The following is a 25670-nucleotide window of genomic DNA, read 5'->3' as shown; positions in this document are numbered from 1 at the left end:
TGTGCGCGTATATATATATATATATATATATATATATATATATATATATATATTTCTCCGCCGAAATCACTTTTAAACCCATTTCCACCTTTTTTTCCCTTCTCTTCCTCTTACTTTTTTTTCACGTTTTTTTACGTTTTTCTCCTTTTCGCCTCTTTTCTGGGCGTATTATTCTTCTTTTTCTTCTTTTTTTTCGTCTAATGCATACCCCATCAGTGCAGCAATGCTTATTCAATACCGCCAGCAGATGGAGACACTGGGGGATAATTTTCTAAGGATTTATACTGATTTTTCCTGTCTGAATTTGTCGCACAGAAAGTTGCAGGCCAAATATGTGTGACATTTCTGCGACTTTAGCTTCTAGAGCATTTTTACAACATTATACATAGGTGCTGAATACATAAAAAGCGACTGTTCAGCGACAGACAAGTCGCATCGGCTGAAAGTAGGCCAGAATGTCAGTCCATGTTGGAGCAGGTTTAGATACAGTCTAAAGTATAGATCTCAAAGTCTGTGCACAGAATTTAGCAAGGGCCTCGCACCTTCTGATGCATCAGGTAGGTGCACAATAGCATAGCCTAACCCTCTGTACTTTGGTCTATATTGATGCGGGACATAGACAGCCAGCTGATGACCAATCCATTAGTGCAATGGATGGCTGGAAGCATTTGTCTTTGCCTTTGCAATACCACAGAAGCAATGCATGGTCAATGTACAGCAATGACACACCTGTGTGAACAGCCAGGAGACCCCCCCCCCCCATGTTATGTTACATAGTTACATAGTTAGTACGGTCGAAAAAAGACATATGTCCATCAAGTTCAACCAGGGAATTAAGGGGTAGGGGTGTGGCGCGATATTGGGGAAGGGATGAGATTTTATATTTCTTCATAAGCATTAATCTTATTTTGTCAATTAGGAACATTCAGCACCCACCCGCTATCAAGGCAGCTGCCTATCATGTCATGCCCTACCTGCACAGGTGTGCTGGCTACTCAAATGATCCAATTAAGGAGGCCATTTAGTCAGCAGCAGCAGAAGTCCTGTGCCTGGACGCTCCAACAGCGGCCAGACACAAGCAGAAGCAGCAGAAGCAGCAGCAGCAGCACCACCTTTTGTTTTTTGGCTGCAGCAGCAAGGCCCACAGGGCTGGCTAGCTGGCTAGCCAGCAAGCAGGTAGCAATGAAAGTAGGAATCTTTCTTTTTAACCCTGTAAGGGGGTGGTGCACTGTACCCGAAGATACTGCCATATCGGGTCAATGCATAGGGCGACGGAAGCAAGCTTCGAAATCGGCCCCCGTTCTCAAAAATCCATTTAATATATGGTCCCCAGATAGGGGACGTATCAGATATTAAACTGATAAGAACAGATACTACACTTGATCTTAGCCAAAAGGCCGAGAAGCGATAACCGTGAAAGGGGCGGGCCCAACAAGGTCCCCTTCATGGGCACTATCACTGCTTGCTGTCAGGGAGGCTGCCAGACAATTTTCCATGCACACTCTGGGCTGGGGGGCAGTCAACCACCAGTACACACAGCAGAACCTAAACCCATACCATTATTGCTAAGCAGCAAGACAGGGGCCCATTGCACTCCCACGGGGCCTTTTTAAATGCAATCCATAACCCGGATTTGCCAGGAACCCTTCTTACTCCTCCTACTTGCATGTGACACTGGGCTTAGGATCTGCATAGGAAACACACACACAAGCACACACCTACCTTTGTTGCCTGCAGATGCCTCCTTGGCTGTCCCCAAACGGTATCAAACCAACACCCACGGGAAGCTGTAAGCATAGAGGACATGCCTGCACCCCATTGGACTTACCTGTGTGGGTTAAATCCGGGTTATTTGACAACCTATGGCGGTGATGGTTCTGCTCAGGCAGAGCAGTGCTGATGCTCCTCATAAAGCTGTCGCTGCTGTGAAGGTTCTAGGTGACATCACAAATCCCTATGGTTACATACACAACAAAGCTGGGTTGTTGTTGTTTACACTCTGCAAGGCCTGTGGAAGTGAGTGACATCATAGCACTGTAGTTCTGAGGGTTCTAGATGGATGCAACAATCTCCTGTTGCTTCTATGAAGGCCATAATAGACGACATCACCAAACAGCTCCATAGTCACATACACAGCAAAGGAGAGATGTTGTTTACACCTAGTGATGTCAGTGGTATTGAGTGACATCACAGCACAGTGCTAAGGCTCCTGGGCCTGGACACAGCAGCGGCTGCAATATCTCAACGGAGAATACGTTTATATATATGTGTGTGTGTGCGCGTATATATATATATATATATATATATATATATATATATATATATATATTTCTCCGCCGAAATCACTTTTAAACCCATTTCCACCTTTTTTTCCCTTCTCTTCCTCTTACTTTTTTTTCACGTTTTTTTACGTTTTTCTCCTTTTCGCCTCTTTTCTGGGCGTATTATTCTTCTTTTTCTTCTTTTTTTTCGTCTAATGCATACCCCATCAGTGCAGCAATGCTTATTCAATACCGCCAGCAGATGGAGACACTGGGGGATAATTTTCTAAGGATTTATACTGATTTTTCCTGTCTGAATTTGTCGCACAGAAAGTTGCAGGCCAAATATGTGTGACATTTCTGCGACTTTAGCTTCTAGAGCATTTTTACAACATTATACATAGGTGCTGAATACATAAAAAGCGACTGTTCAGCGACAGACAAGTCGCATCGGCTGAAAGTAGGCCAGAATGTCAGTCCATGTTGGAGCAGGTTTAGATACAGTCTAAAGTATAGATCTCAAAGTCTGTGCACAGAATTTAGCAAGGGCCTCGCACCTTCTGATGCATCAGGTAGGTGCACAATAGCATAGCCTAACCCTCTGTACTTTGGTCTATATTGATGCGGGACATAGACAGCCAGCTGATGACCAATCCATTAGTGCAATGGATGGCTGGAAGCATTTGTCTTTGCCTTTGCAATACCACAGAAGCAATGCATGGTCAATGTACAGCAATGACACACCTGTGTGAACAGCCAGGAGACCCCCCCCCCCCCCATGTTATGTTACATAGTTACATAGTTAGTACGGTCGAAAAAAGACATATGTCCATCAAGTTCAACCAGGGAATTAAGGGGTAGGGGTGTGGCGCGATATTGGGGAAGGGATGAGATTTTATATTTCTTCATAAGCATTAATCTTATTTTGTCAATTAGGAACATTCAGCACCCACCCGCTATCAAGGCAGCTGCCTATCATGTCATGCCCTACCTGCACAGGTGTGCTGGCTACTCAAATGATCCAATTAAGGAGGCCATTTAGTCAGCAGCAGCAGAAGTCCTGTGCCTGGACGCTCCAACAGCGGCCAGACACAAGCAGAAGCAGCAGAAGCAGCAGCAGCAGCATTTTGTTTTTTGGCTGCAGCAGCAAGGCCCACAGGGCTGGCTAGCTGGCTAGCCAGCAAGCAGGTAGCAATGAAAGTAGGAATCTTTCTTTTTAACCCTGTAAGGGGGTGGTGCACTGTACCCGAAGATACTGCCATATCGGGTCAATGCATAGGGCGACGGAAGCAAGCTTCGAAATCGGCCCCCGTTCTCAAAAATCCATTTAATATATGGTCCCCAGATAGGGGACGTATCAGATATTAAACTGATAAGAACAGATACTACACTTGATCTTAGCCAAAAGGCCGAGAAGCGATAACCGTGAAAGGGGCGGGCCCAACAAGGTCCCCTTCATGGGCACTATCACTGCTTGCTGTCAGGGAGGCTGCCAGACAATTTTCCATGCACACTCTGGGCTGGGGGGCAGTCAACCACCAGTACACACAGCAGAACCTAAACCCATACCATTATTGCTAAGCAGCAAGACAGGGGCCCATTGCACTCCCACGGGGCCTTTTTAAATGCAATCCATAACCCGGATTTGCCAGGAACCCTTCTTACTCCTCCTACTTGCATGTGACACTGGGCTTAGGATCTGCATAGGAAACACACACACAAGCACACACCTACCTTTGTTGCCTGCAGATGCCTCCTTGGCTGTCCCCAAACGGTATCAAACCAACACCCACGGGAAGCTGTAAGCATAGAGGACATGCCTGCACCCCATTGGACTTACCTGTGTGGGTTAAATCCGGGTTATTTGACAACCTATGGCGGTGATGGTTCTGCTCAGGCAGAGCAGTGCTGATGCTCCTCATAAAGCTGTCGCTGCTGTGAAGGTTCTAGGTGACATCACAAATCCCTATGGTTACATACACAACAAAGCTGGGTTGTTGTTGTTTACACTCTGCAAGGCCTGTGGAAGTGAGTGACATCATAGCACTGTAGTTCTGAGGGTTCTAGATGGATGCAACAATCTCCTGTTGCTTCTATGAAGGCCATAATAGACGACATCACCAAACAGCTCCATAGTCACATACACAGCAAAGGAGAGATGTTGTTTACACCTAGTGATGTCAGTGGTATTGAGTGACATCACAGCACAGTGCTAAGGCTCCTGGGCCTGGACACAGCAGCGGCTGCAATATCTCAACGGAGAATACGTTTATATATATGTGTGTGTGTGCGCGTATATATATATATATATATATATATATATATATATATATATATTCTCCGCCGAAATCACTTTTAAACCCATTTCCACCTTTTTTTCCCTTCTCTTCCTCTTACTTTTTTTTCACGTTTTTTTACGTTTTTCTCCTTTTCGCCTCTTTTCTGGGCGTATTATTCTTCTTTTTCTTCTTTTTTTTCGTCTAATGCATACCCCATCAGTGCAGCAATGCTTATTCAATACCGCCAGCAGATGGAGACACTGGGGGATAATTTTCTAAGGATTTATACTGATTTTTCCTGTCTGAATTTGTCGCACAGAAAGTTGCAGGCCAAATATGTGTGACATTTCTGCGACTTTAGCTTCTAGAGCATTTTTACAACATTATACATAGGTGCTGAATACATAAAAAGCGACTGTTCAGCGACAGACAAGTCGCATCGGCTGAAAGTAGGCCAGAATGTCAGTCCATGTTGGAGCAGGTTTAGATACAGTCTAAAGTATAGATCTCAAAGTCTGTGCACAGAATTTAGCAAGGGCCTCGCACCTTCTGATGCATCAGGTAGGTGCACAATAGCATAGCCTAACCCTCTGTACTTTGGTCTATATTGATGCGGGACATAGACAGCCAGCTGATGACCAATCCATTAGTGCAATGGATGGCTGGAAGCATTTGTCTTTGCCTTTGCAATACCACAGAAGCAATGCATGGTCAATGTACAGCAATGACACACCTGTGTGAACAGCCAGGAGACCCCCCCCCCCCCCCCCATGTTATGTTACATAGTTACATAGTTAGTACGGTCGAAAAAAGACATATGTCCATCAAGTTCAACCAGGGAATTAAGGGGTAGGGGTGTGGCGCGATATTGGGGAAGGGATGAGATTTTATATTTCTTCATAAGCATTAATCTTATTTTGTCAATTAGGAACATTCAGCACCCACCCGCTATCAAGGCAGCTGCCTATCATGTCATGCCCTACCTGCACAGGTGTGCTGGCTACTCAAATGATCCAATTAAGGAGGCCATTTAGTCAGCAGCAGCAGAAGTCCTGTGCCTGGACGCTCCAACAGCGGCCAGACACAAGCAGAAGCAGCAGAAGCAGCAGCAGCAGCACCTTTTGTTTTTTGGCTGCAGCAGCAAGGCCCACAGGGCTGGCTAGCTGGCTAGCCAGCAAGCAGGTAGCAATGAAAGTAGGAATCTTTCTTTTTAACCCTGTAAGGGGGTGGTGCACTGTACCCGAAGATACTGCCATATCGGGTCAATGCATAGGGCGACGGAAGCAAGCTTCGAAATCGGCCCCCGTTCTCAAAAATCCATTTAATATATGGTCCCCAGATAGGGGACGTATCAGATATTAAACTGATAAGAACAGATACTACACTTGATCTTAGCCAAAAGGCCGAGAAGCGATAACCGTGAAAGGGGCGGGCCCAACAAGGTCCCCTTCATGGGCACTATCACTGCTTGCTGTCAGGGAGGCTGCCAGACAATTTTCCATGCACACTCTGGGCTGGGGGGCAGTCAACCACCAGTACACACAGCAGAACCTAAACCCATACCATTATTGCTAAGCAGCAAGACAGGGGCCCATTGCACTCCCACGGGGCCTTTTTAAATGCAATCCATAACCCGGATTTGCCAGGAACCCTTCTTACTCCTCCTACTTGCATGTGACACTGGGCTTAGGATCTGCATAGGAAACACACACACAAGCACACACCTACCTTTGTTGCCTGCAGATGCCTCCTTGGCTGTCCCCAAACGGTATCAAACCAACACCCACGGGAAGCTGTAAGCATAGAGGACATGCCTGCACCCCATTGGACTTACCTGTGTGGGTTAAATCCGGGTTATTTGACAACCTATGGCGGTGATGGTTCTGCTCAGGCAGAGCAGTGCTGATGCTCCTCATAAAGCTGTCGCTGCTGTGAAGGTTCTAGGTGACATCACAAATCCCTATGGTTACATACACAACAAAGCTGGGTTGTTGTTGTTTACACTCTGCAAGGCCTGTGGAAGTGAGTGACATCATAGCACTGTAGTTCTGAGGGTTCTAGATGGATGCAACAATCTCCTGTTGCTTCTATGAAGGCCATAATAGACGACATCACCAAACAGCTCCATAGTCACATACACAGCAAAGGAGAGATGTTGTTTACACCTAGTGATGTCAGTGGTATTGAGTGACATCACAGCACAGTGCTAAGGCTCCTGGGCCTGGACACAGCAGCGGCTGCAATATCTCAACGGAGAATACGTTTATATATATGTGTGTGTGTGCGCGTATATATATATATATATATATATATATATATATATATATATATATATCTCCGCCGAAATCACTTTTAAACCCATTTCCACCTTTTTTTCCCTTCTCTTCCTCTTACTTTTTTTTCACGTTTTTTTACGTTTTTCTCCTTTTCGCCTCTTTTCTGGGCGTATTATTCTTCTTTTTCTTCTTTTTTTTCGTCTAATGCATACCCCATCAGTGCAGCAATGCTTATTCAATACCGCCAGCAGATGGAGACACTGGGGGATAATTTTCTAAGGATTTATACTGATTTTTCCTGTCTGAATTTGTCGCACAGAAAGTTGCAGGCCAAATATGTGTGACATTTCTGCGACTTTAGCTTCTAGAGCATTTTTACAACATTATACATAGGTGCTGAATACATAAAAAGCGACTGTTCAGCGACAGACAAGTCGCATCGGCTGAAAGTAGGCCAGAATGTCAGTCCATGTTGGAGCAGGTTTAGATACAGTCTAAAGTATAGATCTCAAAGTCTGTGCACAGAATTTAGCAAGGGCCTCGCACCTTCTGATGCATCAGGTAGGTGCACAATAGCATAGCCTAACCCTCTGTACTTTGGTCTATATTGATGCGGGACATAGACAGCCAGCTGATGACCAATCCATTAGTGCAATGGATGGCTGGAAGCATTTGTCTTTGCCTTTGCAATACCACAGAAGCAATGCATGGTCAATGTACAGCAATGACACACCTGTGTGAACAGCCAGGAGACCCCCCCCCCCCCCCCCATGTTATGTTACATAGTTACATAGTTAGTACGGTCGAAAAAAGACATATGTCCATCAAGTTCAACCAGGGAATTAAGGGGTAGGGGTGTGGCGCGATATTGGGGAAGGGATGAGATTTTATATTTCTTCATAAGCATTAATCTTATTTTGTCAATTAGGAACATTCAGCACCCACCCGCTATCAAGGCAGCTGCCTATCATGTCATGCCCTACCTGCACAGGTGTGCTGGCTACTCAAATGATCCAATTAAGGAGGCCATTTAGTCAGCAGCAGCAGAAGTCCTGTGCCTGGACGCTCCAACAGCGGCCAGACACAAGCAGAAGCAGCAGAAGCAGCAGCAGCAGCACCACCTTTTGTTTTTTGGCTGCAGCAGCAAGGCCCACAGGGCTGGCTAGCTGGCTAGCCAGCAAGCAGGTAGCAATGAAAGTAGGAATCTTTCTTTTTAACCCTGTAAGGGGGTGGTGCACTGTACCCGAAGATACTGCCATATCGGGTCAATGCATAGGGCGACGGAAGCAAGCTTCGAAATCGGCCCCCGTTCTCAAAAATCCATTTAATATATGGTCCCCAGATAGGGGACGTATCAGATATTAAACTGATAAGAACAGATACTACACTTGATCTTAGCCAAAAGGCCGAGAAGCGATAACCGTGAAAGGGGCGGGCCCAACAAGGTCCCCTTCATGGGCACTATCACTGCTTGCTGTCAGGGAGGCTGCCAGACAATTTTCCATGCACACTCTGGGCTGGGGGGCAGTCAACCACCAGTACACACAGCAGAACCTAAACCCATACCATTATTGCTAAGCAGCAAGACAGGGGCCCATTGCACTCCCACGGGGCCTTTTTAAATGCAATCCATAACCCGGATTTGCCAGGAACCCTTCTTACTCCTCCTACTTGCATGTGACACTGGGCTTAGGATCTGCATAGGAAACACACACACAAGCACACACCTACCTTTGTTGCCTGCAGATGCCTCCTTGGCTGTCCCCAAACGGTATCAAACCAACACCCACGGGAAGCTGTAAGCATAGAGGACATGCCTGCACCCCATTGGACTTACCTGTGTGGGTTAAATCCGGGTTATTTGACAACCTATGGCGGTGATGGTTCTGCTCAGGCAGAGCAGTGCTGATGCTCCTCATAAAGCTGTCGCTGCTGTGAAGGTTCTAGGTGACATCACAAATCCCTATGGTTACATACACAACAAAGCTGGGTTGTTGTTGTTTACACTCTGCAAGGCCTGTGGAAGTGAGTGACATCATAGCACTGTAGTTCTGAGGGTTCTAGATGGATGCAACAATCTCCTGTTGCTTCTATGAAGGCCATAATAGACGACATCACCAAACAGCTCCATAGTCACATACACAGCAAAGGAGAGATGTTGTTTACACCTAGTGATGTCAGTGGTATTGAGTGACATCACAGCACAGTGCTAAGGCTCCTGGGCCTGGACACAGCAGCGGCTGCAATATCTCAACGGAGAATACGTTTATATATATGTGTGTGTGTGCGCGTATATATATATATATATATATATATATATATATATATATATATTTCTCCGCCGAAATCACTTTTAAACCCATTTCCACCTTTTTTTCCCTTCTCTTCCTCTTACTTTTTTTTCACGTTTTTTTACGTTTTTCTCCTTTTCGCCTCTTTTCTGGGCGTATTATTCTTCTTTTTCTTCTTTTTTTTCGTCTAATGCATACCCCATCAGTGCAGCAATGCTTATTCAATACCGCCAGCAGATGGAGACACTGGGGGATAATTTTCTAAGGATTTATACTGATTTTTCCTGTCTGAATTTGTCGCACAGAAAGTTGCAGGCCAAATATGTGTGACATTTCTGCGACTTTAGCTTCTAGAGCATTTTTACAACATTATACATAGGTGCTGAATACATAAAAAGCGACTGTTCAGCGACAGACAAGTCGCATCGGCTGAAAGTAGGCCAGAATGTCAGTCCATGTTGGAGCAGGTTTAGATACAGTCTAAAGTATAGATCTCAAAGTCTGTGCACAGAATTTAGCAAGGGCCTCGCACCTTCTGATGCATCAGGTAGGTGCACAATAGCATAGCCTAACCCTCTGTACTTTGGTCTATATTGATGCGGGACATAGACAGCCAGCTGATGACCAATCCATTAGTGCAATGGATGGCTGGAAGCATTTGTCTTTGCCTTTGCAATACCACAGAAGCAATGCATGGTCAATGTACAGCAATGACACACCTGTGTGAACAGCCAGGAGACCCCCCCCCCCCCCCCATGTTATGTTACATAGTTACATAGTTAGTACGGTCGAAAAAAGACATATGTCCATCAAGTTCAACCAGGGAATTAAGGGGTAGGGGTGTGGCGCGATATTGGGGAAGGGATGAGATTTTATATTTCTTCATAAGCATTAATCTTATTTTGTCAATTAGGAACATTCAGCACCCACCCGCTATCAAGGCAGCTGCCTATCATGTCATGCCCTACCTGCACAGGTGTGCTGGCTACTCAAATGATCCAATTAAGGAGGCCATTTAGTCAGCAGCAGCAGAAGTCCTGTGCCTGGACGCTCCAACAGCGGCCAGACACAAGCAGAAGCAGCAGAAGCAGCAGCAGCAGCACCTTTTGTTTTTTGGCTGCAGCAGCAAGGCCCACAGGGCTGGCTAGCTGGCTAGCCAGCAAGCAGGTAGCAATGAAAGTAGGAATCTTTCTTTTTAACCCTGTAAGGGGGTGGTGCACTGTACCCGAAGATACTGCCATATCGGGTCAATGCATAGGGCGACGGAAGCAAGCTTCGAAATCGGCCCCCGTTCTCAAAAATCCATTTAATATATGGTCCCCAGATAGGGGACGTATCAGATATTAAACTGATAAGAACAGATACTACACTTGATCTTAGCCAAAAGGCCGAGAAGCGATAACCGTGAAAGGGGCGGGCCCAACAAGGTCCCCTTCATGGGCACTATCACTGCTTGCTGTCAGGGAGGCTGCCAGACAATTTTCCATGCACACTCTGGGCTGGGGGGCAGTCAACCACCAGTACACACAGCAGAACCTAAACCCATACCATTATTGCTAAGCAGCAAGACAGGGGCCCATTGCACTCCCACGGGGCCTTTTTAAATGCAATCCATAACCCGGATTTGCCAGGAACCCTTCTTACTCCTCCTACTTGCATGTGACACTGGGCTTAGGATCTGCATAGGAAACACACACACAAGCACACACCTACCTTTGTTGCCTGCAGATGCCTCCTTGGCTGTCCCCAAACGGTATCAAACCAACACCCACGGGAAGCTGTAAGCATAGAGGACATGCCTGCACCCCATTGGACTTACCTGTGTGGGTTAAATCCGGGTTATTTGACAACCTATGGCGGTGATGGTTCTGCTCAGGCAGAGCAGTGCTGATGCTCCTCATAAAGCTGTCGCTGCTGTGAAGGTTCTAGGTGACATCACAAATCCCTATGGTTACATACACAACAAAGCTGGGTTGTTGTTGTTTACACTCTGCAAGGCCTGTGGAAGTGAGTGACATCATAGCACTGTAGTTCTGAGGGTTCTAGATGGATGCAACAATCTCCTGTTGCTTCTATGAAGGCCATAATAGACGACATCACCAAACAGCTCCATAGTCACATACACAGCAAAGGAGAGATGTTGTTTACACCTAGTGATGTCAGTGGTATTGAGTGACATCACAGCACAGTGCTAAGGCTCCTGGGCCTGGACACAGCAGCGGCTGCAATATCTCAACGGAGAATACGTTTATATATATGTGTGTGTGTGCGCGTATATATATATATATATATATATATATATATATATATATATATATTTCTCCGCCGAAATCACTTTTAAACCCATTTCCACCTTTTTTTCCCTTCTCTTCCTCTTACTTTTTTTTCACGTTTTTTTACGTTTTTCTCCTTTTCGCCTCTTTTCTGGGCGTATTATTCTTCTTTTTCTTCTTTTTTTTCGTCTAATGCATACCCCATCAGTGCAGCAATGCTTATTCAATACCGCCAGCAGATGGAGACACTGGGGGATAATTTTCTAAGGATTTATACTGATTTTTCCTGTCTGAATTTGTCGCACAGAAAGTTGCAGGCCAAATATGTGTGACATTTCTGCGACTTTAGCTTCTAGAGCATTTTTACAACATTATACATAGGTGCTGAATACATAAAAAGCGACTGTTCAGCGACAGACAAGTCGCATCGGCTGAAAGTAGGCCAGAATGTCAGTCCATGTTGGAGCAGGTTTAGATACAGTCTAAAGTATAGATCTCAAAGTCTGTGCACAGAATTTAGCAAGGGCCTCGCACCTTCTGATGCATCAGGTAGGTGCACAATAGCATAGCCTAACCCTCTGTACTTTGGTCTATATTGATGCGGGACATAGACAGCCAGCTGATGACCAATCCATTAGTGCAATGGATGGCTGGAAGCATTTGTCTTTGCCTTTGCAATACCACAGAAGCAATGCATGGTCAATGTACAGCAATGACACACCTGTGTGAACAGCCAGGAGACCCCCCCCCCCCCCCCATGTTATGTTACATAGTTACATAGTTAGTACGGTCGAAAAAAGACATATGTCCATCAAGTTCAACCAGGGAATTAAGGGGTAGGGGTGTGGCGCGATATTGGGGAAGGGATGAGATTTTATATTTCTTCATAAGCATTAATCTTATTTTGTCAATTAGGAACATTCAGCACCCACCCGCTATCAAGGCAGCTGCCTATCATGTCATGCCCTACCTGCACAGGTGTGCTGGCTACTCAAATGATCCAATTAAGGAGGCCATTTAGTCAGCAGCAGCAGAAGTCCTGTGCCTGGACGCTCCAACAGCGGCCAGACACAAGCAGAAGCAGCAGAAGCAGCAGCAGCAGCACCACCTTTTGTTTTTTGGCTGCAGCAGCAAGGCCCACAGGGCTGGCTAGCTGGCTAGCCAGCAAGCAGGTAGCAATGAAAGTAGGAATCTTTCTTTTTAACCCTGTAAGGGGGTGGTGCACTGTACCCGAAGATACTGCCATATCGGGTCAATGCATAGGGCGACGGAAGCAAGCTTCGAAATCGGCCCCCGTTCTCAAAAATCCATTTAATATATGGTCCCCAGATAGGGGACGTATCAGATATTAAACTGATAAGAACAGATACTACACTTGATCTTAGCCAAAAGGCCGAGAAGCGATAACCGTGAAAGGGGCGGGCCCAACAAGGTCCCCTTCATGGGCACTATCACTGCTTGCTGTCAGGGAGGCTGCCAGACAATTTTCCATGCACACTCTGGGCTGGGGGGCAGTCAACCACCAGTACACACAGCAGAACCTAAACCCATACCATTATTGCTAAGCAGCAAGACAGGGGCCCATTGCACTCCCACGGGGCCTTTTTAAATGCAATCCATAACCCGGATTTGCCAGGAACCCTTCTTACTCCTCCTACTTGCATGTGACACTGGGCTTAGGATCTGCATAGGAAACACACACACAAGCACACACCTACCTTTGTTGCCTGCAGATGCCTCCTTGGCTGTCCCCAAACGGTATCAAACCAACACCCACGGGAAGCTGTAAGCATAGAGGACATGCCTGCACCCCATTGGACTTACCTGTGTGGGTTAAATCCGGGTTATTTGACAACCTATGGCGGTGATGGTTCTGCTCAGGCAGAGCAGTGCTGATGCTCCTCATAAAGCTGTCGCTGCTGTGAAGGTTCTAGGTGACATCACAAATCCCTATGGTTACATACACAACAAAGCTGGGTTGTTGTTGTTTACACTCTGCAAGGCCTGTGGAAGTGAGTGACATCATAGCACTGTAGTTCTGAGGGTTCTAGATGGATGCAACAATCTCCTGTTGCTTCTATGAAGGCCATAATAGACGACATCACCAAACAGCTCCATAGTCACATACACAGCAAAGGAGAGATGTTGTTTACACCTAGTGATGTCAGTGGTATTGAGTGACATCACAGCACAGTGCTAAGGCTCCTGGGCCTGGACACAGCAGCGGCTGCAATATCTCAACGGAGAATACGTTTATATATATGTGTGTGTGTGCGCGTATATATATATATATATATATATATATATATATATATATATATATCTCCGCCGAAATCACTTTTAAACCCATTTCCACCTTTTTTTCCCTTCTCTTCCTCTTACTTTTTTTTCACGTTTTTTTACGTTTTTCTCCTTTTCGCCTCTTTTCTGGGCGTATTATTCTTCTTTTTCTTCTTTTTTTTCGTCTAATGCATACCCCATCAGTGCAGCAATGCTTATTCAATACCGCCAGCAGATGGAGACACTGGGGGATAATTTTCTAAGGATTTATACTGATTTTTCCTGTCTGAATTTGTCGCACAGAAAGTTGCAGGCCAAATATGTGTGACATTTCTGCGACTTTAGCTTCTAGAGCATTTTTACAACATTATACATAGGTGCTGAATACATAAAAAGCGACTGTTCAGCGACAGACAAGTCGCATCGGCTGAAAGTAGGCCAGAATGTCAGTCCATGTTGGAGCAGGTTTAGATACAGTCTAAAGTATAGATCTCAAAGTCTGTGCACAGAATTTAGCAAGGGCCTCGCACCTTCTGATGCATCAGGTAGGTGCACAATAGCATAGCCTAACCCTCTGTACTTTGGTCTATATTGATGCGGGACATAGACAGCCAGCTGATGACCAATCCATTAGTGCAATGGATGGCTGGAAGCATTTGTCTTTGCCTTTGCAATACCACAGAAGCAATGCATGGTCAATGTACAGCAATGACACACCTGTGTGAACAGCCAGGAGACCCCCCCCCCCCCCCCCCCATGTTATGTTACATAGTTACATAGTTAGTACGGTCGAAAAAAGACATATGTCCATCAAGTTCAACCAGGGAATTAAGGGGTAGGGGTGTCGCGATATTGGGGAAGGGATGAGATTTTATATTTCTTCATAAGCATTAATCTTATTTTGTCAATTAGGAACATTCAGCACCCACCCGCTATCAAGGCAGCTGCCTATCATGTCATGCCCTACCTGCACAGGTGTGCTGGCTACTCAAATGATCCAATTAAGGAGGCCATTTAGTCAGCAGCAGCAGAAGTCCTGTGCCTGGACGCTCCAACAGCGGCCAGACACAAGCAGAAGCAGCAGAAGCAGCAGCAGCAGCACCACCTTTTGTTTTTTGGCTGCAGCAGCAAGGCCCACAGGGCTGGCTAGCTGGCTAGCCAGCAAGCAGGTAGCAATGAAAGTAGGAATCTTTCTTTTTAACCCTGTAAGGGGGTGGTGCACTGTACCCGAAGATACTGCCATATCGGGTCAATGCATAGGGCGACGGAAGCAAGCTTCGAAATCGGCCCCCGTTCTCAAAAATCCATTTAATATATGGTCCCCAGATAGGGGACGTATCAGATATTAAACTGATAAGAACAGATACTACACTTGATCTTAGCCAAAAGGCCGAGAAGCGATAACCGTGAAAGGGGCGGGCCCAACAAGGTCCCCTTCATGGGCACTATCACTGCTTGCTGTCAGGGAGGCTGCCAGACAATTTTCCATGCACACTCTGGGCTGGGGGGCAGTCAACCACCAGTACACACAGCAGAACCTAAACCCATACCATTATTGCTAAGCAGCAAGACAGGGGCCCATTGCACTCCCACGGGGCCTTTTTAAATGCAATCCATAACCCGGATTTGCCAGGAACCCTTCTTACTCCTCCTACTTGCATGTGACACTGGGCTTAGGATCTGCATAGGAAACACACACACAAGCACACACCTACCTTTGTTGCCTGCAGATGCCTCCTTGGCTGTCCCCAAACGGTATCAAACCAACACCCACGGGAAGCTGTAAGCATAGAGGACATGCCTGCACCCCATTGGACTTACCTGTGTGGGTTAAATCCGGGTTATTTGACAACCTATGGCGGTGATGGTTCTGCTCAGGCAGAGCAGTGCTGATGCTCCTCATAAAGCTGTCGCTGCTGTGAAGGTTCTAGGTGACATCACAAATCCCTATGGTTACATACACAACAAAGCTGGGTTGTTGTTGTTTACACTCTGCAAGGCCTGTGGAAGTGAGTGACATCATAGCACTGTAGTTCTGAGGGTTCTAGATGGATGCAACAATCTCCTGTTGCTTCTATGAAGGCCATAATAGACGACATCACCAAACAGCTCCATAGTCACATACACAGCAAAGGAGAGATGTTGTTTACACCTAGTGATGTCAGTGGTATTGAGTGACATCACAGCACAGTGCTAAGGCTCCTGGGCCTGGACACAGCAGCGGCTGCAATATCTCAACGGAGAATACGTTTATATATATGTGTGTGTGTGCGCGTATATATATATATATATATATATATATATATATATATATATATATATTTCTCCGCCGAAATCACTTTTAAACCCATTTCCACCTTTTTTTCCCTTCTCTTCCTCTTACTTTTTTTTCACGTTTTTTTACGTTTTTCTCCTTTTCGCCTCTTTTCTGGGCGTATTATTCTTCTTTTTCTTCTTTTTTTTCGTCTAATGCATACCCCATCAGTGCAGCAATGCTTATTCAATACCGCCAGCAGATGGAGACACTGGGGGATAATTTTCTAAGGATTTATACTGATTTTTCCTGTCTGAATTTGTCGCACAGAAAGTTGCAGGCCAAATATGTGTGACATTTCTGCGACTTTAGCTTCTAGAGCATTTTTACAACATTATACATAGGTGCTGAATACATAAAAAGCGACTGTTCAGCGACAGACAAGTCGCATCGGCTGAAAGTAGGCCAGAATGTCAGTCCATGTTGGAGCAGGTTTAGATACAGTCTAAAGTATAGATCTCAAAGTCTGTGCACAGAATTTAGCAAGGGCCTCGCACCTTCTGATGCATCAGGTAGGTGCACAATAGCATAGCCTAACCCTCTGTACTTTGGTCTATATTGATGCGGGACATAGACAGCCAGCTGATGACCAATCCATTAGTGCAATGGATGGCTGGAAGCATTTGTCTTTGCCTTTGCAATACCACAGAAGCAATGCATGGTCAATGTACAGCAATGACACACCTGTGTGAACAGCCAGGAGACCCCCCCCCCCCCCCCCATGTTATGTTACATAGTTACATAGTTAGTACGGTCGAAAAAAGACATATGTCCATCAAGTTCAACCAAGGAATTAAGGGGTAGGGGTGTGGCGCGATATTGGGGAAGGGATGAGATTTTATATTTCTTCATAAGCATTAATCTTATTTTGTCAATTAGGAACATTCAGCACCCACCCGCTATCAAGGCAGCTGCCTATCATGTCATGCCCTACCTGCACAGGTGTGCTGGCTACTCAAATGATCCAATTAAGGAGGCCATTTAGTCAGCAGCAGCAGAAGTCCTGTGCCTGGACGCTCCAACAGCGGCCAGACACAAGCAGAAGCAGCAGAAGCAGCAGCAGCAGCACCACCTTTTGTTTTTTGGCTGCAGCAGCAAGGCCCACAGGGCTGGCTAGCTGGCTAGCCAGCAAGCAGGTAGCAATGAAAGTAGGAATCTTTCTTTTTAACCCTGTAAGGGGGTGGTGCACTGTACCCGAAGATACTGCCATATCGGGTCAATGCATAGGGCGACGGAAGCAAGCTTCGAAATCGGCCCCCGTTCTCAAAAATCCATTTAATATATGGTCCCCAGATAGGGGACGTATCAGATATTAAACTGATAAGAACAGATACTACACTTGATCTTAGCCAAAAGGCCGAGAAGCGATAACCGTGAAAGGGGCGGGCCCAACAAGGTCCCCTTCATGGGCACTATCACTGCTTGCTGTCAGGGAGGCTGCCAGACAATTTTCCATGCACACTCTGGGCTGGGGGGCAGTCAACCACCAGTACACACAGCAGAACCTAAACCCATACCATTATTGCTAAGCAGCAAGACAGGGGCCCATTGCACTCCCACGGGGCCTTTTTAAATGCAATCCATAACCCGGATTTGCCAGGAACCCTTCTTACTCCTCCTACTTGCATGTGACACTGGGCTTAGGATCTGCATAGGAAACACACACACAAGCACACACCTACCTTTGTTGCCTGCAGATGCCTCCTTGGCTGTCCCCAAACGGTATCAAACCAACACCCACGGGAAGCTGTAAGCATAGAGGACATGCCTGCACCCCATTGGACTTACCTGTGTGGGTTAAATCCGGGTTATTTGACAACCTATGGCGGTGATGGTTCTGCTCAGGCAGAGCAGTGCTGATGCTCCTCATAAAGCTGTCGCTGCTGTGAAGGTTCTAGGTGACATCACAAATCCCTATGGTTACATACACAACAAAGCTGGGTTGTTGTTGTTTACACTCTGCAAGGCCTGTGGAAGTGAGTGACATCATAGCACTGTAGTTCTGAGGGTTCTAGATGGATGCAACAATCTCCTGTTGCTTCTATGAAGGCCATAATAGACGACATCACCAAACAGCTCCATAGTCACATACACAGCAAAGGAGAGATGTTGTTTACACCTAGTGATGTCAGTGGTATTGAGTGACATCACAGCACAGTGCTAAGGCTCCTGGGCCTGGACACAGCAGCGGCTGCAATATCTCAACGGAGAATACGTTTATATATATGTGTGTGTGTGCGCGTATATATATATATATATATATATATATATATATATATATATATATATTTCTCCGCCGAAATCACTTTTAAACCCATTTCCACCTTTTTTTCCCTTCTCTTCCTCTTACTTTTTTTTCACGTTTTTTTACGTTTTTCTCCTTTTCGCCTCTTTTCTGGGCGTATTATTCTTCTTTTTCTTCTTTTTTTTCGTCTAATGCATACCCCATCAGTGCAGCAATGCTTATTCAATACCGCCAGCAGATGGAGACACTGGGGGATAATTTTCTAAGGATTTATACTGATTTTTCCTGTCTGAATTTGTCGCACAGAAAGTTGCAGGCCAAATATGTGTGACATTTCTGCGACTTTAGCTTCTAGAGCATTTTTACAACATTATACATAGGTGCTGAATACATAAAAAGCGACTGTTCAGCGACAGACAAGTCGCATCGGCTGAAAGTAGGCCAGAATGTCAGTCCATGTTGGAGCAGGTTTAGATACAGTCTAAAGTATAGATCTCAAAGTCTGTGCACAGAATTTAGCAAGGGCCTCGCACCTTCTGATGCATCAGGTAGGTGCACAATAGCATAGCCTAACCCTCTGTACTTTGGTCTATATTGATGCGGGACATAGACAGCCAGCTGATGACCAATCCATTAGTGCAATGGATGGCTGGAAGCATTTGTCTTTGCCTTTGCAATACCACAGAAGCAATGCATGGTCAATGTACAGCAATGACACACCTGTGTGAACAGCCAGGAGACCCCCCCCCCCCCCCCCATGTTATGTTACATAGTTACATAGTTAGTACGGTCGAAAAAAGACATATGTCCATCAAGTTCAACCAGGGAATTAAGGGGTAGGGGTGTGGCGCGATATTGGGGAAGGGATGAGATTTTATATTTCTTCATAAGCATTAATCTTATTTTGTCAATTAGGAACATTCAGCACCCACCCGCTATCAAGGCAGCTGCCTATCATGTCATGCCCTACCTGCACAGGTGTGCTGGCTACTCAAATGATCCAATTAAGGAGGCCATTTAGTCAGCAGCAGCAGAAGTCCTGTGCCTGGACGCTCCAACAGCGGCCAGACACAAGCAGAAGCAGCAGAAGCAGCAGCAGCAGCACCACCTTTTGTTTTTTGGCTGCAGCAGCAAGGCCCACAGGGCTGGCTAGCTGGCTAGCCAGCAAGCAGGTAGCAATGAAAGTAGGAATCTTTCTTTTTAACCCTGTAAGGGGGTGGTGCACTGTACCCGAAGATACTGCCATATCGGGTCAATGCATAGGGCGACGGAAGCAAGCTTCGAAATCGGCCCCCGTTCTCAAAAATCCATTTAATATATGGTCCCCAGATAGGGGACGTATCAGATATTAAACTGATAAGAACAGATACTACACTTGATCTTAGCCAAAAGGCCGAGAAGCGATAACCGTGAAAGGGGCGGGCCCAACAAGGTCCCCTTCATGGGCACTATCACTGCTTGCTGTCAGGGAGGCTGCCAGACAATTTTCCATGCACACTCTGGGCTGGGGGGCAGTCAACCACCAGTACACACAGCAGAACCTAAACCCATACCATTATTGCTAAGCAGCAAGACAGGGGCCCATTGCACTCCCACGGGGCCTTTTTAAATGCAATCCATAACCCGGATTTGCCAGGAACCCTTCTTACTCCTCCTACTTGCATGTGACACTGGGCTTAGGATCTGCATAGGAAACACACACACAAGCACACACCTACCTTTGTTGCCTGCAGATGCCTCCTTGGCTGTCCCCAAACGGTATCAAACCAACACCCACGGGAAGCTGTAAGCATAGAGGACATGCCTGCACCCCATTGGACTTACCTGTGTGGGTTAAATCCGGGTTATTTGACAACCTATGGCGGTGATGGTTCTGCTCAGGCAGAGCAGTGCTGATGCTCCTCATAAAGCTGTCGCTGCTGTGAAGGTTCTAGGTGACATCACAAATCCCTATGGTTACATACACAACAAAGCTGGGTTGTTGTTGTTTACACTCTGCAAGGCCTGTGGAAGTGAGTGACATCATAGCACTGTAGTTCTGAGGGTTCTAGATGGATGCAACAATCTCCTGTTGCTTCTATGAAGGCCATAATAGACGACATCACCAAACAGCTCCATAGTCACATACACAGCAAAGGAGAGATGTTGTTTACACCTAGTGATGTCAGTGGTATTGAGTGACATCACAGCACAGTGCTAAGGCTCCTGGGCCTGGACACAGCAGCGGCTGCAATATCTCAACGGAGAATACGTTTATATATATGTGTGTGTGTGCGCGTATATATATATATATATATATATATATATATATATATATATATATATATTCTCCGCCGAAATCACTTTTAAACCCATTTCCACCTTTTTTTCCCTTCTCTTCCTCTTACTTTTTTTTCACGTTTTTTTACGTTTTTCTCCTTTTCGCCTCTTTTCTGGGCGTATTATTCTTCTTTTTCTTCTTTTTTTTCGTCTAATGCATACCCCATCAGTGCAGCAATGCTTATTCAATACCGCCAGCAGATGGAGACACTGGGGGATAATTTTCTAAGGATTTATACTGATTTTTCCTGTCTGAATTTGTCGCACAGAAAGTTGCAGGCCAAATATGTGTGACATTTCTGCGACTTTAGCTTCTAGAGCATTTTTACAACATTATACATAGGTGCTGAATACATAAAAAGCGACTGTTCAGCGACAGACAAGTCGCATCGGCTGAAAGTAGGCCAGAATGTCAGTCCATGTTGGAGCAGGTTTAGATACAGTCTAAAGTATAGATCTCAAAGTCTGTGCACAGAATTTAGCAAGGGCCTCGCACCTTCTGATGCATCAGGTAGGTGCACAATAGCATAGCCTAACCCTCTGTACTTTGGTCTATATTGATGCGGGACATAGACAGCCAGCTGATGACCAATCCATTAGTGCAATGGATGGCTGGAAGCATTTGTCTTTGCCTTTGCAATACCACAGAAGCAATGCATGGTCAATGTACAGCAATGACACACCTGTGTGAACAGCCAGGAGACCCCCCCCCCCCCCCCCATGTTATGTTACATAGTTACATAGTTAGTACGGTCGAAAAAAGACATATGTCCATCAAGTTCAACCAGGGAATTAAGGGGTAGGGGTGTGGCGCGATATTGGGGAAGGGATGAGATTTTATATTTCTTCATAAGCATTAATCTTATTTTGTCAATTAGGAACATTCAGCACCCACCCGCTATCAAGGCAGCTGCCTATCATGTCATGCCCTACCTGCACAGGTGTGCTGGCTACTCAAATGATCCAATTAAGGAGGCCATTTAGTCAGCAGCAGCAGAAGTCCTGTGCCTGGACGCTCCAACAGCGGCCAGACACAAGTAGAAGCAGCAGAAGCAGCAGCAGCAGCACCACCTTTTGTTTTTTGGCTGCAGCAGCAAGGCCCACAGGGCTGGCTAGCTGGCTAGCCAGCAAGCAGGTAGCAATGAAAGTAGGAATCTTTCTTTTTAACCCTGTAAGGGGGTGGTGCACTGTACCCGAAGATACTGCCATATCGGGTCAATGCATAGGGCGACGGAAGCAAGCTTCGAAATCGGCCCCCGTTCTCAAAAATCCATTTAATATATGGTCCCCAGATAGGGGACGTATCAGATATTAAACTGATAAGAACAGATACTACACTTGATCTTAGCCAAAAGGCCGAGAAGCGATAACCGTGAAAGGGGCGGGCCCAACAAGGTCCCCTTCATGGGCACTATCACTGCTTGCTGTCAGGGAGGCTGCCAGACAATTTTCCATGCACACTCTGGGCTGGGGGGCAGTCAACCACCAGTACACACAGCAGAACCTAAACCCATACCATTATTGCTAAGCAGCAAGACAGGGGCCCATTGCACTCCCACGGGGCCTTTTTAAATGCAATCCATAACCCGGATTTGCCAGGAACCCTTCTTACTCCTCCTACTTGCATGTGACACTGGGCTTAGGATCTGCATAGGAAACACACACACAAGCACACACCTACCTTTGTTGCCTGCAGATGCCTCCTTGGCTGTCCCCAAACGGTATCAAACCAACACCCACGGGAAGCTGTAAGCATAGAGGACATGCCTGCACCCCATTGGACTTACCTGTGTGGGTTAAATCCGGGTTATTTGACAACCTATGGCGGTGATGGTTCTGCTCAGGCAGAGCAGTGCTGATGCTCCTCATAAAGCTGTCGCTGCTGTGAAGGTTCTAGGTGACATCACAAATCCCTATGGTTACATACACAACAAAGCTGGGTTGTTGTTGTTTACACTCTGCAAGGCCTGTGGAAGTGAGTGACATCATAGCACTGTAGTTCTGAGGGTTCTAGATGGATGCAACAATCTCCTGTTGCTTCTATGAAGGCCATAATAGACGACATCACCAAACAGCTCCATAGGCACATACACAGCAAAGGAGAGATGTTGTTTACACCTAGTGATGTCAGTGGTATTGAGTGACATCACAGCACAGTGCTAAGGCTCCTGGGCCTGGACACAGCAGCGGCTGCAATATCTCAACGGAGAATACGTTTATATATATGTGTGTGTGTGCGCGTATATATATATATATATATATATATATATATATATATTTCTCCGCCGAAATCACTTTTAAACCCATTTCCACCTTTTTTTCCCTTCTCTTCCTCTTACTTTTTTTTCACGTTTTTTTACGTTTTTCTCCTTTTCGCCTCTTTTCTGGGCGTATTATTCTTCTTTTTCTTCTTTTTTTTCGTCTAATGCATACCCCATCAGTGCAGCAATGCTTATTCAATACCGCCAGCAGATGGAGACACTGGGGGATAATTTTCTAAGGATTTATACTGATTTTTCCTGTCTGAATTTGTCGCACAGAAAGTTGCAGGCCAAATATGTGTGACATTTCTGCGACTTTAGCTTCTAGAGCATTTTTACAACATTATACATAGGTGCTGAATACATAAAAAGCGACTGTTCAGCGACAGACAAGTCGCATCGGCTGAAAGTAGGCCAGAATGTCAGTCCATGTTGGAGCAGGTTTAGATACAGTCTAAAGTATAGATCTCAAAGTCTGTGCACAGAATTTAGCAAGGGCCTCGCACCTTCTGATGCATCAGGTAGGTGCACAATAGCATAGCCTAACCCTCTGTACTTTGGTCTATATTGATGCGGGACATAGACAGCCAGCTGATGACCAATCCATTAGTGCAATGGATGGCTGGAAGCATTTGTCTTTGCCTTTGCAATACCACAGAAGCAATGCATGGTCAATGTACAGCAATGACACACCTGTGTGAACAGCCAGGAGACCCCCCCCCCCCCCCCCCATGTTATGTTACATAGTTACATAGTTAGTACGGTCGAAAAAAGACATATGTCCATCAAGTTCAACCAGGGAATTAAGGGGTAGGGGTGTGGCGCGATATTGGGGAAGGGATGAGATTTTATATTTCTTCATAAGCATTAATCTTATTTTGTCAATTAGGAACATTCAGCACCCACCCGCTATCAAGGCAGCTGCCTATCATGTCATGCCCTACCTGCACAGGTGTGCTGGCTACTCAAATGATCCAATTAAGGAGGCCATTTAGTCAGCAGCAGCAGAAGTCCTGTGCCTGGACGCTCCAACAGCGGCCAGACACAAGCAGAAGCAGCAGAAGCAGCAGCAGCAGCACCACCTTTTGTTTTTTGGCTGCAGCAGCAAGGCCCACAGGGCTGGCTAGCTGGCTAGCCAGCAAGCAGGTAGCAATGAAAGTAGGAATCTTTCTTTTTAACCCTGTAAGGGGGTGGTGCACTGTACCCGAAGATACTGCCATATCGGGTCAATGCATAGGGCGACGGAAGCAAGCTTCGAAATCGGCCCCCGTTCTCAAAAATCCATTTAATATATGGTCCCCAGATAGGGGACGTATCAGATATTAAACTGATAAGAACAGATACTACACTTGATCTTAGCCAAAAGGCCGAGAAGCGATAACCGTGAAAGGGGCGGGCCCAACAAGGTCCCCTTCATGGGCACTATCACTGCTTGCTGTCAGGGAGGCTGCCAGACAATTTTCCATGCACACTCTGGGCTGGGGGGCAGTCAACCACCAGTACACACAGCAGAACCTAAACCCATACCATTATTGCTAAGCAGCAAGACAGGGGCCCATTGCACTCCCACGGGGCCTTTTTAAATGCAATCCATAACCCGGATTTGCCAGGAACCCTTCTTACTCCTCCTACTTGCATGTGACACTGGGCTTAGGATCTGCATAGGAAACACACACACAAGCACACACCTACCTTTGTTGCCTGCAGATGCCTCCTTGGCTGTCCCCAAACGGTATCAAACCAACACCCACGGGAAGCTGTAAGCATAGAGGACATGCCTGCACCCCATTGGACTTACCTGTGTGGGTTAAATCCGGGTTATTTGACAACCTATGGCGGTGATGGTTCTGCTCAGGCAGAGCAGTGCTGATGCTCCTCATAAAGCTGTCGCTGCTGTGAAGGTTCTAGGTGACATCACAAATCCCTATGGTTACATACACAACAAAGCTGGGTTGTTGTTGTTTACACTCTGCAAGGCCTGTGGAAGTGAGTGACATCATAGCACTGTAGTTCTGAGGGTTCTAGATGGATGCAACAATCTCCTGTTGCTTCTATGAAGGCCATAATAGACGACATCACCAAACAGCTCCATAGTCACATACACAGCAAAGGAGAGATGTTGTTTACACCTAGTGATGTCAGTGGTATTGAGTGACATCACAGCACAGTGCTAAGGCTCCTGGGCCTGGACACAGCAGCGGCTGCAATATCTCAACGGAGAATACGTTTATATATATGTGTGTGTGTGCGCGTATATATATATATATATATATATATATATATATATATATATATATTTCTCCGCCGAAATCACTTTTAAACCCATTTCCACCTTTTTTTCCCTTCTCTTCCTCTTACTTTTTTTTCACGTTTTTTTACGTTTTTCTCCTTTTCGCCTCTTTTCTGGGCGTATTATTCTTCTTTTTCTTCTTTTTTTTCGTCTAATGCATACCCCATCAGTGCAGCAATGCTTATTCAATACCGCCAGCAGATGGAGACACTGGGGGATAATTTTCTAAGGATTTATACTGATTTTTCCTGTCTGAATTTGTCGCACAGAAAGTTGCAGGCCAAATATGTGTGACATTTCTGCGACTTTAGCTTCTAGAGCATTTTTACAACATTATACATAGGTGCTGAATACATAAAAAGCGACTGTTCAGCGACAGACAAGTCGCATCGGCTGAAAGTAGGCCAGAATGTCAGTCCATGTTGGAGCAGGTTTAGATACAGTCTAAAGTATAGATCTCAAAGTCTGTGCACAGAATTTAGCAAGGGCCTCGCACCTTCTGATGCATCAGGTAGGTGCACAATAGCATAGCCTAACCCTCTGTACTTTGGTCTATATTGATGCGGGACATAGACAGCCAG

The 25670-nt window shown here is 45.9% G+C and overlaps 11 non-coding genes across 11 annotated transcripts; all 11 read right to left on the bottom strand.

Moving 5' to 3' along the window:
• Positions 1-1218: 1218 nt before the first annotated feature.
• LOC130302694 (U2 spliceosomal RNA) lies at positions 1219-1409 on the bottom strand. Its single transcript, XR_008852863.1, has one exon. It is a non-coding gene; the product is annotated as a U2 spliceosomal RNA (small nuclear RNA).
• Positions 1410-3491: 2082 nt separating this feature from the next.
• On the bottom strand, positions 3492-3682 carry LOC130302693 (U2 spliceosomal RNA). Its single transcript, XR_008852862.1, has one exon. It is a non-coding gene; the product is annotated as a U2 spliceosomal RNA (small nuclear RNA).
• A 2082-nt stretch (positions 3683-5764) lies between these two features.
• Positions 5765-5955, bottom strand: LOC130302692 (U2 spliceosomal RNA). The gene has a single exon (XR_008852861.1). It is a non-coding gene; the product is annotated as a U2 spliceosomal RNA (small nuclear RNA).
• A 2088-nt stretch (positions 5956-8043) lies between these two features.
• Positions 8044-8234, bottom strand: LOC130302691 (U2 spliceosomal RNA). Its single transcript, XR_008852860.1, has one exon. It is a non-coding gene; the product is annotated as a U2 spliceosomal RNA (small nuclear RNA).
• A 2082-nt stretch (positions 8235-10316) lies between these two features.
• LOC130302689 (U2 spliceosomal RNA) lies at positions 10317-10507 on the bottom strand. The gene has a single exon (XR_008852859.1). It is a non-coding gene; the product is annotated as a U2 spliceosomal RNA (small nuclear RNA).
• Positions 10508-12594: 2087 nt separating this feature from the next.
• LOC130302688 (U2 spliceosomal RNA) lies at positions 12595-12785 on the bottom strand. The gene has a single exon (XR_008852858.1). It is a non-coding gene; the product is annotated as a U2 spliceosomal RNA (small nuclear RNA).
• A 2086-nt stretch (positions 12786-14871) lies between these two features.
• LOC130302687 (U2 spliceosomal RNA) lies at positions 14872-15062 on the bottom strand. The gene has a single exon (XR_008852857.1). It is a non-coding gene; the product is annotated as a U2 spliceosomal RNA (small nuclear RNA).
• Positions 15063-17152: 2090 nt separating this feature from the next.
• Positions 17153-17343, bottom strand: LOC130302686 (U2 spliceosomal RNA). The gene has a single exon (XR_008852856.1). It is a non-coding gene; the product is annotated as a U2 spliceosomal RNA (small nuclear RNA).
• A 2090-nt stretch (positions 17344-19433) lies between these two features.
• LOC130302685 (U2 spliceosomal RNA) lies at positions 19434-19624 on the bottom strand. The gene has a single exon (XR_008852855.1). It is a non-coding gene; the product is annotated as a U2 spliceosomal RNA (small nuclear RNA).
• A 2091-nt stretch (positions 19625-21715) lies between these two features.
• Positions 21716-21906, bottom strand: LOC130302683 (U2 spliceosomal RNA). Its single transcript, XR_008852852.1, has one exon. It is a non-coding gene; the product is annotated as a U2 spliceosomal RNA (small nuclear RNA).
• A 2081-nt stretch (positions 21907-23987) lies between these two features.
• LOC130302682 (U2 spliceosomal RNA) lies at positions 23988-24178 on the bottom strand. The gene has a single exon (XR_008852851.1). It is a non-coding gene; the product is annotated as a U2 spliceosomal RNA (small nuclear RNA).
• Positions 24179-25670: the final 1492 nt, after the last annotated feature.

Source organism: Hyla sarda, unplaced genomic scaffold, assembly GCF_029499605.1.
Source record: "Hyla sarda isolate aHylSar1 unplaced genomic scaffold, aHylSar1.hap1 scaffold_1176, whole genome shotgun sequence".
Lineage (NCBI taxonomy): Eukaryota > Metazoa > Chordata > Amphibia > Anura > Hylidae > Hyla > Hyla sarda.
This window is presented reverse-complemented; position numbering and strand designations above follow the sequence as displayed.